This window comes from Odocoileus virginianus, chromosome 16, assembly GCF_023699985.2.
Source record: "Odocoileus virginianus isolate 20LAN1187 ecotype Illinois chromosome 16, Ovbor_1.2, whole genome shotgun sequence".
In the NCBI taxonomy this organism is placed as follows: domain Eukaryota; kingdom Metazoa; phylum Chordata; class Mammalia; order Artiodactyla; family Cervidae; genus Odocoileus; species Odocoileus virginianus.
Window position 1 is genome coordinate 24,025,630 of NC_069689.1, and position 14,965 is coordinate 24,040,594.

Sequence of the window (14,965 nt, forward strand, 5' to 3'; positions counted from 1 at the left end):
AACTGTCTCCAGGAAGGGGTGAAAAAAAAGTTACAAAGTGGAAGTTGACAATGTATTATACAACAAACACTCATATCTAAACAAAGAACTACAAGCAACTAATATAATGATCAGAAATCCTAAAGAAAACTACACAACAGATTTGAAGAGGTACTTCAGAAAGGAGATTTCCATATAGCCAGAAATACATGAAAAAATGAAGAATATATTTTGAGTAAACAGAAATTAAAAATCCATTAAGAAACCACTACACATTATGCAAATATTTAGTCCAGAATGGCTATAGCTAAGACGACTGAGAGTACCATGCCTTAGGGATGAAGTAGAGCAACAGAAATTCTCCTACACTAGAGGCAGTTGGGGCCATAAATTGGAACAACTACTTCAGGAAATCCTTCACTGTTAACTTTAAAAATTGAATCTAGATGTAATCTATGACACAGGAATTCTACTTCTAGGTATATTTCTAACAGAGATGCACACACATGTGACCAAGAAGCATGCACAATCAAATTTACTACAGAATTTTCCAAAATACCACTAAACTGAAACAACCTGAATATTCATCAACAGCAGAATAAGTTACCATATATTCATGCAATGGAAAATGCCCCACCAGTGAAAAGCAATCAACTATAGAAAAGAACATGATGATACAATATTGAAATAATCTAGCCGCAAAAACACTTTGTATCATTCTAATACAATGACTCCAGTAAAATAGTTTCAATTTTTCTCTTTGTTTGGTTTATTGTTTGACTGTTTTCTATGTGTTTGTGTGTGTGTTTTATCAGGCTACTCAACTTGCAGGATCTTGGTTTGCTGACCTGAGATCAAACTCCAGTTCCCAGAAGCGGGAGCACAGTCTTAACTGCTGGACCATCAGTAATTCTCAGTATCAATTTAACTATGGTCTTAAGAGATACATATAAAAGTAATTTATGTGTTTGTAATCTTATCAGAACCAAGTAAGATTTAGTTGGACAATTTTATGTGATTTAATTCAATTTAAATGCAATTAATAACATTCTCAAAATAGTTTAACTTCTCTTTCAGTCTTATCATCTCATCTGTATAGTCTATAATGAGGATTATTTCACTTGTTTTGAATGAATGAAAGGAATTTCCTCTATTTATCAAATAATAGTATGTTACTGAAATTATTACTTCAGGTTATCTGTATATATTAGCACATCATCATTTTTATTTGCTTCATTTCATCAAGGGTAGTGATTTTACTTCATTTCATCAAGAGTAGATATTTTACTTCCTTTGCCTGGTAGGAAATCAATCTAAATCATCAGTATAAAATTTAACTTGGCTTTTCTAATGCATAACAATCACATTAACATGTGCAAAGGCATGATTTTTATTGTACATTCTCCAGAAAAAGTAGGTCACGTTTTGAATTGTCAGTTGCAAAAATAGTACCCTGAAAAATAAAGCAAAATGGTAGATTTGAAGTGTTTCTCACTTTTTCAAGTTGAAAATTATATATACTTTTAAGTCAGGAAGACAAAATTATACTTGGTTTAACCCACTGTAACTGAAAGAGATTACATTTTGTTGTTTATTTGATGCAATAAAAAGTATTTGTAAGGAGATTATATTTCATTGAATCAACATTTATGTTAATTTTGCTAATAAAGTAGAGAGGAAAGATATCTACTTTGGCACTTTAGTGACCATTTCCTAAGTAGGTTTCCAATAGTTAAGAATATGCAGTGGTCTATTATTTGCACTTTTTTATGCAGTTGTATAAAATCATAAAGTTTCAAAAGCTAGAACAATAGGTTTATGCCATAAACAGGGTATACTCTGGGATAAAGAATCTAGTACAACAGAATAACAATTATTATTCCTAAACAGGGAATTCTTAAAAATAGGACTGTGTAATTAAACAGCATACGTTATTGCTAATAATGTTAACCTGCAAAAAATAAACATTTTAGGTAAAGAGTTAATATAAGATAGAAAAAATTACTTATTTTTGTACAAATTATTTAAAAAAGATCCCCCAGCTTTGAGTTATTGTTGACGAGTACCATATATGCGTGTGTGTGTTTATGTGTATACATGTGATAACTGAACTTATGTATACATTGTGAAATGATTAGAGCAATCAGATTAATTTAACACATTTATCACATCACATAATTACTCTGTGTGTGTTAAGAATGTTTAAGATTTACTCTCAACATATTTCAAGTATTCCATGTTTTATTAACAACTATGGTCACCATGTTCTGTGTTAGGTCCTCAGAACTTATTCATCTTCTAACTGAAGCTTTGAATCCTCTGACGAGTATCTCCGTAACTTTCCCATCCCAATCCCACAAATAATTGGACTAATAGCAACGATTCAGTTCTATTTCTATGACTTTTTAAAAAGATACCACATACAAGCAAGATCATACATTATTTATTTGTCTGTCTCAATCTGGCTTATTTCATTAGCATGATGTCCTTTAGGTTCTCATCCCTCACCTTCTATCTCTATGAATATTTTTACTGTGAACATTTTATTTAAAATATTCATTTGATTTCAAGTCTCTCGAATTGTCCTTGAAACATACTTCTATCAAATTGTTTTCAGAGAATGATTGCCTATCATGTAAATTATATTGTTAAGTGTATTAGTTGCTCAGTCGTGTCTGACTCTTTGTGACCCCATGTACTATATAGCCCGCCAGGCTCCTCCATCCACGGAATTCTCCAGACAAGAATACTAGACTGGGTAGCCATGTCCTCCTCCAGGGGATCTTCCCGAATAAGGGATGGAACCCAGACCTGCTGTATTGCAGGTGGTCTTCTGCATTGCAAGCAATTCTTTGTCATCTGAACCACCAGGGAAGCCCAATATATTGTTAACAGAGATAAATAGGAAATTTGTCTTTTATTTGAAAAATTACTTTCATTTATTTTCTGGGATACCTATGCAAATACAGGATGTTTTCTCATCTCCTGGACAAAAGAGGGTGAATGAAATGCTGCTCACTGTTCTACAGTTAGTTCAGTGCTACATATTTCATTGCAGTCTTTTGGGGGATTTTTTAAAACCATGTCAGTAAGCAAACTCTGGGAGATGATGAAGGACAGGGATGCCTGGCATGCTGAAGTCCAGGAAAGCAGAGTCAAACATGACTGAGCGACTGAACAAAGATAAGCCGATTGAGATAGTTGGTCAGTGACACTAAAATTCCCTATTACAACAATGATACAAGATTTATGACACATTCCCAAGATGAAAAGAGACATTATTAAAATTGCAAAGTTTTATTTTTTTCCTTAATTTTGAGTAATATGTTAGAACGAGGTCTTGGTTAGCATGTAATCAGTCCATGGCACATATTTTAACTTTATTTTTCTTTTAAGTTGAAGATTTTAGTAGATATGCATTCCAAACTATCCTATTTAAAGGTAGTAAACAAAAGGATAAATACTTCTACTCATTAGGGGAAAAAAATCACTAGTGATGTTTACTCTTGTTGAAAAGAAATAAAACCAAAACTTACGACGAGGCTGAAATAGCAACCGAAGATGTTTCATTCTTTCACACAAAGAAAGGTGCATTTGTATTTTGCCCTGTGTATTTTTTTATTTTCTATTAATGAAAAGGTAGTGTGGCAAATGTCTTAGTCATGAAGATTATATTCCAAATAAAAAAGTTTTAAATAAATTGCATTTATAAGGAAACAAACTATTACAGAAATGATACTAACAACAAATTGTGTATTTGCTTTATTTTTGATAACTCTTAGCACTCACTCTCTTAACTTTCATATATAACATAAACCAATGTCAACTATATTAATTTTGCACATTTTATCCTTAGCACTTTTTTAAGACTGTACCATTTGTAACTGGAAGTTTGTACCTTATGACTACCTTCATCTACTTCCATGCCCCTTTCCTCTGATAACCACAAATGTAATCTCTTTTTCTGTAAGTTTGTTTGTTTTTAAGTATAATCAGCCTACAACACTATGTTAGTTCCTCTGCACAACTTAGGGGTTCAATGTTTCCATACATTACAAAATAATCATGATAAGTCTAATTACCAGCTGTTACTGTACAAAGATATTGTATAATTACAGACTATATTCCCCTGTATTTTTGAAATAGGTAGAATATACTTTCACTTAATGAAGATGGGGTGGCATTCTAGCTTTCAGAACAGCTTCAGATTTCTCTGTATTAGAAGATGATTCAAACTTCCACTGATTCCCCTTGCTCAGGAGTGCATGAGATAAGTAATACATTGTATAAAGTTGCAGTGGGATTTAATGTGGAAACAAACTGTGTTAAGATGGGGCTGTAGTTAACTTTTGAAAATAAGTAGAAGTGACATTCCTGGAATGATGTTTGAGGAACTTCAGGTCTAAGTTATTGATAATTTTAGTTGGACACTCCTCTTCTAATTTCTTAACCATTTGATTTGGCTACGTCTCTGTCTACATCTTTGTGTATCTTCCTTACTAAAGCTGTTACTATGTAATTTTACTGGAGAAGGGAATGTCAACCCACTCCAGTAATCTTGCCTGGAAATCCCATGGACAGAGGAGCCTGTCAAGCTACACGCAATGGGGTTGCAAAGAACCAGACATGACTTAGTGACTGGGCACACATGTAATTTTATATACAGGAATTCATAAATATATCATAATTTTAAATTGGAAGGCATAACATTATAAAATGCCTTTATTTCTCATTTAAAGCAACGATCCTGGCATTAAATGTCATTTGATGTCAGGATAAAGGGCTCAGGGGTTTTACTTCCAGGGACTTAATAGTATGAGTAGTTACTTTTTCATCTGCAAGGAGCCAGGATCCTGCTTTTTGCTTTTCTTTCAAATACACTCCAGTGATCCAATGGCATTTCCTTCACATTTTTCAGCCAGGCTTGTCAAATATTTTTCAGAAGAAATGTTCAGTTTCCTGAGAGTAATTGAAAACTTCAAGGCACATGTTTTCAGATATTGCAGGAGTCATCCTCTGCATCTATAGCAGGCAGAAGTTATAATTCATTACACTGGGGTGTTTGCAGGCTGCTTTCCTACAGCTGACCTTTTCTCGTTACTTATTTTCTTCAAGGCATATCGGAAATATAATAAACACATTTATTTCAGTCTTGGCTTTTACAAAAAGTCTTAAAACAATGTTGGGCACATATACCTCAATGGAACAGAGTACTTGTACCAGTTTTATTCAGAATAGAAAACACTTTATATTGCAAATGTCATCCAAGGAAATTAAGCCAAATGATTCTTCTGTTAATAACTGTGTTTACTACTTAAGGCATATTTGTAAGGAATTTCGTGAAAAAGCCAAAGTTTAAAAACATACTTATGAAAAAGTATTCTAATATATATCTCTTGCTGTAAGTTGACAAGTTATCTCTTCCTCAAAACCCTAAATACTTAACCCTGAAGCATAAGCCTGTCTCCTATACGTTCTCATGTCTTTGAACACAAATTTCCTGATGAATAGTTTATTTTACATATGATTCCTTTCTGGGATATTATATAAAAACAAATGAGGCAGAGAATAATTTTATGAAACTGTAAAACTGACTAATCAATTGCATTTAATTTGTAAATAATAAATAATATCCCTATTATCTTCTTATTCTCTCTCTAGATAGCACATATAATGTATATAAATATATATAATATTTTTTGCATGTTTACATTTTTACATTTTTTACACAAAAGTTTTTTGCAAACAATTGTGAATGTTTTTATTTTCTGCACAGTCAGGACTTTCTGAGCAGAAGTTGTTGGTATGTGGGTTTAAAGAATGACTGAAGAGCAACTCATAAGTTAGAACTCTCAGGAGAGCGATTGAGAGGCATTTCTTTTACTCTCCTGGGGATAGTCCTTTACTTTCTAAAGGGCTGTAAAAAATATTCCATTCTTCCATCCAGGCAAATTTTTTTTATACTGGGGAGCAAAGTTTGGGTTAGCTGTGCAAACTGCCCTATAGAAGCTTCAGTGTCCATGCTGCAGTCTCCTCTACTGTGTAAAACCCTCTCTTGAACATGCAAATAACATGTCTTTTCATTATTTGCCACGTGGAGTAATAGATCCTGAGAGACTGGCATTATTGTTAATACTCAAGAGTCGGTTTGGTCTCTGACGTGGCAATGTTGTGTTTAATGTCAGGGTAAAATGTACCCATTTAAAACATTAAATTCTGTGGAAATGATTTTTATATAAAATTTAGATATCATAATACTCTTGTTTTAGAAGACTAAGAGATTGGCCAAGATGGCAGATTGAAAAGACCCTGAGCTCACTTCCTTTCACAAGCACACGAGAATCAGAACTATTTGCTGAACAACCATTGGCAGAAAGTACAGAATCTACCAGAAAAGATCTCCAACTAAGGACGTAAAGAAGAAACCACAGTAAGATAGGAGATGCTGACTCATGATAATCCAAGTCCCATACCCCTAAATGGGTGACCCACAGATGAGGCAATAATTATATCCCAGAAGTTCTCCCACAAAACTGAGAGTTTTGAGTCCTATGTCAGGCTCCCCAGCACAGGGATGCTGCACTACTGAGATGAACCCCACCAGAGCTTGAGAACTAGTGGGTCTTAATTTCAAGAGTCTCACAGGACAAGGGGAAGTAGACTTCACTCTCAAAGACAGCACATAAAACCACACACAGCAGGAGCTAGTGCAAAAGTAGTAACTTGATAGGAGCCTAGGCTAGACCTACTTGTTGGACTTAGATTCCCCTGGAGAGCCAGGTAGAGGCTGCAGCTCACCCTGGGAACATAGTCATTGGCAGCAGCCATTCCTGGTAGATCCTTCTTCAGAGCGGATGCTAGCTTTGGTGAGCACCATTGTGTAATCTTCCCTCTTGCTCATGAATGCCAAGATCTGGCTCCACCAAAGAGCCCCTTGGCTCCAGTGTTGGACTACCTCAGACCAAGCAACTAACCTGTAGACAGGATGCTTAAAGATTTCCAGAATCCTAGCCACCTCTAGATACCCTTCTAGACACAACATTGCTCACCAGAGGGCCAGGACCCAATTCTACCCTTCAGTGGACAGGTACCAACTCTGCCCTCCATGAAGCCCATTATACCTCCAGATCAGCTTCACTCACAGAGAAAAGACTTCTACACTCAAGAAAACCACAATCCCACAGCAGGCCAGGTAGGTCCCTCCTGGGCCCAAGCCCTGCCCACCAACACAAGCTTCGGGCCACCTGGAGCCTGTTCCCAGATGTGTCAGGAACAGCCCCACACAGTGATCTAACACCAGCTCTGTGATCCCTGGACCATACAGCTAAACTCCAAAACTAGATCAAATGGGCTTTATCCCCAGGATTCAAGGATTTTTCAGTATCTGCAAATCAACTGATGTTACACAGTACACTAACAAATTGAATAAAAACCCTATGATTATCTCAATAAATGCAGAAAAAGCTTTGGCCAAAATTGAGCAACCATTCTTAAAATAAAAAATAAGAGAAAGAGAAACTCTTAGGAAAGTGGGCATAGAGGGAACATATCTCAACATAATAAGCCATATACAACATACCCACAGCTAACATCATATTCAACAGGAAAAGCTAAAAGCAATTCCTTTAAGATCAGCAATAAGACAAGGATGCCAACTCTCAACACTACTGTTGGACATCCTAGCCACAGCAGACAGACAGGAAAAAGAAAAGACAACAAGTTGGAAAGGAAGAAGTAGAACTGTTACTGTCTGCAGGTAACATGACAATTCTAAAGATACCACAAGGAAATTACCAGAGCTCATGAATGAATTTGGTAAAGTTGCAGGATACAAAATCAACATACAGAAATCTGTGGCACTTCTGTACACCAAAAACAAACTATCAGAAAGAGAAATTTAAGAAACAACCCTATTTACCATTGTGTCAAAAAGAATAAAATATCTAGGAACAAACTTATCTAAGGAGGCAAAAGACCTGTACTCTGCAAACTATAAAAACATGATGAAAGAAACTGAAGACACAAAGAGATGGAAAGCTATACGATGCTCCTGGATTGGAAGAATTAATAGTGTTTAAAAGACCACAGTTGGTAAAGAATCTGCCTGCAATGCAGGAGACCCAGGTTCGATTCCTGGGTTGAGAAGATCCGATGGAGAAGGGATAGGCTACCCACTCCAGTATTCTTGGGCTTCCCTTGTAGCTCAGCTGGTAAAGCATCTGTCTGCAATGCAGGAAACTTGGGTTCAATGCCTGTGTCGGGAAGACCCCCTGGAGAAGGGAAAGGCTACCCACTCCAGTATTCTAGCCTGGAAAATTTCATGGACTGTATAGTCCATGGGGTCACAAAGTGTCAGACACAACTGAGCAACTCTCACTTTCACCCAAGGCAAACTACAGACTCAATGCAATTTCTATCAAAAGGCCAATGGCATATTTTACAAAACTAGAATAAATAATTTTAAAATTTGTATGGAAACACAAAACCCCTCAAATCTTCTAAATAATCTTGAGAAAGAACAGAGCTGGTGAAAACACACTCCTTGATTTCAGACTACAAAGCTATGGTAATCAAAATAATGTGATACTGGCACAAAAACAGAGATGTAGATCAAAGCAATAGAATGGAGAGTTCAGAAATTAACCCAAGCACTTATGGTCAGCTGGGAAGTATATACAGTGGAGAAAAAAACTCACTTCAATAAGTGGTTTTGGAAAGTGGACAAATACATGTAAAAGAATGAAATTAGAATATTAGCTAATATCATATACAAAAGTAAACTCAGAATGGATAGAGACCTAAATATAAGAAATGACATCATAAAACTTCTGGAAGAAAACATAGGTAAAACACTTTCACTTAAATCACAGCCATACTTTTTGATTCTGTCTCCTAAAGCAAAGCAAAAATAAATACATGGGAACTAAGCTTTTGCACAGCAAAGGAAACCATCAACAAAACAAAAAGACAACTTACTGAATGGGAGAAAATATTTGAAAATGATATGACTGATAAGGTGTTAATATTCAAAATATATAGACGGTTCATATAACATTAAAAAAAGAAAAGATCAATTAGGTAAGGCACAGAAGACCTGAATAGACATTTTCTCAAAGATAAAATGCAGATGGTCAACATGCATATGAAAAGATGCTAGACATCACTAAAACAAAGAAATGCACATCAAAAACATAATAAGATATTGCCCCTTAGCTCTCAGAATGGCTATCATCACAAATAACACAAATAGCAAATGCTGTTGAGGATGTGGAGAAAAAGGAACTCTTGTACACTGCTGTGGGAATGTAAATTGGTACAGTCACTGTGAAAAACATCATGAAGGTTTCTCAAAAAATTAAAAATAGAACTATTATATGACTGAGCAATTGCATTCTGAGTATATATGAAAGAAACAAAACCGCTAATTCAAAAGATACATGCACCTCAATGCTCAGAACAGCATAATTTACAACTGCCAAGATATGGAAGCAACTTACCGTCTATCAATACATGAATGGATAAAAAAATATGGTATACACAATGGAATACTACTCAGATGTAAAAAAGTGAACAAAATTTTGCCATTTGTGAAAACATGGATAAACTGGGAAGGTATTATGCAAAGTGAAACAAGTCAGAGAAAGACAAATATTATATGATATCATTTATAAGTGGAAACTAAAAGCTACAATAAATTCCTAATATAACAAAAAAGAACATACTCACAAAGATAACAAATCAGTGGTCACCAGTATGGAGAGCAAAATGGAGGAGGGGCAACATAGGGTAGGAATTAAGAGGGACAAACTATCACATATAGAATAAGCTATGAGGACATAGCTTATATCCTCATTCAAACTCGGGGAATATAATCAATATTTTATAATAACTATAAATGGAGTATAATCTTTCATATTCTAGGATCACAATATTGTACATCAACTATACTTCAATAAAAAATAAAGGACTTATAAGTAAACAATATCTATATTGCTTTATTTCACCACACTAAGTTCCATAGTAAAGTGAAAGTCATTCAGTCATGTCTGACTCTCTGCGATCCATGGAATTCTCTAGGCCAGAATACTAGAGTGGGTAGCCTTTCCCTTCTCCAGGGGATCTCCCCAACCCAGGGATCGAACCCAAGTCTCCTGCATTGCAGCCGGATTCCTTACCAGCTGGGTCACAAGGAAAGCCCGAGAACACTGGAGTGGGTAGCCTATCCCTTCTAGAGCAGGTCTTCCTGACCCAAGAATTGAACCAGGGTTTCCTGCATTGCAGGCAGATTCTTTACCAACTGAGCTATCAGGGAAGCCCCAATAAGTTCCATAGTTAGAAGCATAACCATTACAACTAATGCTAGCTTGTACAGTCATCCATATTGGGGAACCATTTATTCAATTGCATTTTTTTCTACATAACATGTTCTTACACAACTTTAACTGTAAAAAATACCACTATGTAGAAAAATAATATTCTAAATAGATTTTTTAAAATTTAGAAAGTACTAGATACTTTCTTCAACAAACATAGAGCATAATTTTATTCTACATTGCCACTCTTTGTTGGAATAGCTTTAAATAATAAAGCTAGAGGAAAGGAAAATTAGTGGATCTGTATTAGGAACAAGGTACCAGAAAAGGGAGTGGAAATCACTGAACTGTAAGTTGCTAATTTCCCTAAGAAATTCTAGGAAAACTTTGAAGGGTTTTTTTCAGTAGAGATTTCTTGGAATAGCTTTAGAAAGTTTCAAATATTTATTCTGCTTTGTTCTTTCTTCTCCTTCTAGTTTTCCAAGTATATTTCTGTTGCCCCCTTTTAAATTCTCTGCAAGTGTTTGGATGTTGTGTTTTTATTTGATTTTTTCTCTTTGCATGCAGTTTCAGAAGTTTATACTTTTCTTTTACCTAATTTGTTGATTCTTTCCTTGGTTGTGCCCATATACTAAAGAGCCAAAGGAATTATTTCTATTATGTGTTTTTGATTTATAGCATTTTCTATCACTCTGTCTACATCACTCATCTGTTGTTGAATTTGATCTACTTTTTCATTTGGAGCTCTGAATACTTTATTCATGATTATCATAGATTTCCTCTTATAATTCCAATTTGTGAGTCGGTTTCTGATGATCTATCCAGACTGTGCTTTTCCTTGTCTTTAGCTTGCCTTATTTTTTGCCTGAAATCCAAGCATGCTATATATTAGTTAATTAGAACCTAGGTTAATAGAGCTTTTCACTTTAATAGAGCTTTAGTTTGAGGATTTATGCTAACTCAGCTAAGAGATAGGCTGTGTTTAAAGCCTGCTGTAGCTATAGGTGCTAGGGGCTTGAATTCTTCTTGTGTACTTATTCGTGTTTCTTATCTTTGGGGTTCTTTAACTATTCCTCCTCAAAAAAAGTCTGAGTCTTGTGGCTTTCAGCTGTAACCCACTGTTATTATACTGGAGGTCTGTTGCCATGGTGTGGGGAAAAAGGGATGTTCCACCATTTTTTAAATCTCAGATGGCTTCAAACAATGGGCCTGTACCTTGAGGATCCCATATTCAAATATATTTCCTTCAGTGAAATGGCTGTTTTTCTCCCTGTCCCCTACTACCTTCCCTGTCTATAGTATTCTTAATCAATTTCCATGAAGCCCTGCCCTGCTCCCTAGTTCATTATATTTTTATTTTTGGTTTCAGTTTTGTATCTTTTTCCCCATGAGACGATACAAGAAGGCTGGAAGGGGGGTTGAGCTGAAGGAGTTCTGTTCTCCCAGCTTGAGTAGAGTTCTAACTGCGGAGAATGGAACTTTGTTACGAAAAAGATTCAGTGTATTTCACAAGGATTACTTGTCCTCTCCTCCTACCAGAGCTAGGAAGGTTTATTTCTTGAATTTTCACTGTGAGATCTTGGTGGGATTCCTGGAGGTAAAAACCCATGAATATGAGGAGGTCCCCTAAAACTGAGGAACACAGGAGTGGTTGATGAAAGCTAGTTCACACGTAGCCTCTATCAATTTATCGAAAATACTATTTAAGTGTCCCTACCAGTTTATGGCTCCAGAGTCTTCTGCTCTAAGTAGGCAGGTCTCAGCCCTCTCTCTAGGCGGACCCCTGTTTCCAGGTTTGGGGTGATAATTCCCCTGTGATCTCAGTTCTTTGATGGGTCTGGAAAAAAGCCACTGATTTTTAGGTTTTCTAGCTTTTTTGGTCATAAGGATGGTTCCACTATTTCCCAAAATTTTTACCTGTTAGTGCTAAAATCAAATCATCACATGGTGAAGCTTTTAACACCAAAGTTGAGGATAAAGGGTTCAACAAAGACAAGACCTATCAAGCAACTTGGTCGTTTTTTAATCCTAGACTATTTGTGTGTAAACTAGAGTCAGCTTTAGAGATGCTGACCAATAACCTACTCCTCAAATAAATGGTAGAAAGTGTAGCTAAAGGTTTTCATTTTAAATACCAGGTATTTGTTTTAGTTGTGATTAACACTGCCATTTTTTGAGGTGATTAAGTATCTTCTGTAAATGACCTTTAACATTTATGTGATATTACTGAAAATTTTATTTTACTTTATAATTTGTATTTCTCAAGTATTTTCATGATGTCAGTGCTTACTTTTACATTCCCAATAGTGCTACATCCAGGGAACCATACATCCCCTCCAAACTCTAGACTACAAATTAACTGGAGACATAGAAATATATCTCATAAGCAAATAATATGAAGATAAAATAAATAAGCAAAATCTGAGACTCTTTCAGTTAGAGAACATTAATACTTATAATAATATGTAATTCATATGTCCATTGATCTAACCAGTCATAAAATACCTAACTGGCTTTCCTTGAGAGAATTGCACCTCTCTCTTACTAATCACTTGGGTGAATATAAAAACACTAGGAGAAAGGCTGAAAAATACTTGACTCATAGGCTGGACACCTGACCATACGGTTAACACAGGTTAGTCATATTCTCAATCTCTCAAAAAATCATGGAAAAAACCCAAAGATACAAGCAAATTCACACAAATATATCTGTATACAACTATAGGCTCATCAATATTATAGATATGAATATGCATTTGTACATATATACTACATAAACATTTAAGAAGATATTGAGGTTAAATGCTGTTGAATTTAATACTAAAAGATTTAAAAAATACAGTGTTCAGAGTATTAGAACTGATGTGATAATGGGTACAATATATTATATGAATCTTTATCTAGATCCTACCCTTCCATTTCTGCAGCCTTTACCACAACACCATACTCATACACACGGTCACACACACACCATTTATTCCAAGTGAGCATTTTGAATGCTGGTGACAATCCTGACATGTCACATACACATTCCTGTCTACCAAAGGTGCATACAACTCTCAGTGTACCCACATATTCAAAAGTAAAACTAATGAAATCCTCTTGCATTTTATCCAGACGACAGCCCTATCTGGAGTCATGGCAGAACAAAATGCTGGACCTGTCTGATCAAAGCAAGATATTCTCCAGACCATTAAATATCCTATTTCTTGTCCATTATTTTGATAGACTTAAAAATTTAATCATACAAAACAAAAATGTATTCCTTTCTCCAATTATAAGAAAGTTATAAAGGAGAACATAATTCATCAATACATCCGGGATGATACCTTACCTAGTAGAGACATGATGAAAGTTAAATTATTTGGGGAAAACAAATCACATGGTTAATCAAAGAGCTCTTTAAGTAAAGGTCAGAAAAAACTTTTGAAAAAATGAAGAAACTGGTTAAATTTTCAGGATGATTAGACACACTGACAAAATTGCTTACAACTTATTTCAAAAATAGAAAAATTGTTTTTAAATTTAGAACCAAATAAAACATACTGTTGAAATACTTACCATAGTGTTCACCCCAGTAGTATGTTCTTACCCCTCTTCATGTGTATTAATATAATTTTGCATTTTTCTAGTTTAATCCAATGTAAAAAACAATCCCGAATTAAAAACAAATTTATACTCCAAATCTGATTTTGTATGAATTTTTAAAATATTATATTATCCACTAGAATGTTCAATAGATTGTCAGTTGTTAGTATTCTGAAGAAAACATCAGGCATTAAAATAAAAATTTCACATTTACCTATATACTTTACCTTTCAGTATATATATATATACAGTATATATATATAATTTACCTTTCAGTAAAATTTAGCTATGATTTTATTGTATGTTAAATCCTTAGTGTTAAATACTTATATGCATTTTCTAACTAATCCTCATAGTTTTGCACAAACATTCTATAATTATTCAGATTTAACAGATGAAATGAGATGAAATTTCACAGATGAAATGAGGCTTAGAAGGTTTAATAAATATTAGAAGGTCACACAAGCAATGACAAAGCTTTGAACTGAATCAAAGTTCTCTAAAACTAAAATTTAGGAAATTCTGTAATACCACACTGCCTTTCCATCATTAATTGTTGATTCACACCGAATCCCTCACATTGCCCATAAGGTTCTCTGCTTACATCATCAGCCTTGACTGTCTCTTTCTACTTCAGATTTGGCTACAGTGATCATGTTTGTTTGTTGGCTTTGTGACCGTTCCATCTTTTTGCTGCTTTAGGCTCTTTGTATGTGTTTGTTCTTTCTGCTTGGAAATTTCTTATCCTGGATAAATCCAATTTTTTAAGTACTGTCATAAATGCAGCTTTCTGAGAGAAGTCTTCCCTTTCCCATTTCTCTCAGACTACAGCAAGTGTTGGTTTTATTATTTCCTGTTGTTTGCTAGATTCACCTTTAGTGTTTTCTCATGGCCCATGAGATTTATTTGGATAAATCCCCGTGTAGCCACTTAACATCTCCTATCACTCTTAACATAAATGTTATGAAAGTACAGTTGGCATAGTACTGTTCATTGCTTTGTCTATAATGCCGAAGCAGTATTCGATGTAAGCTAAGCACAGAATAAGTATTTTTCAATAAATGAAAAAAAATAATGAATTAGAC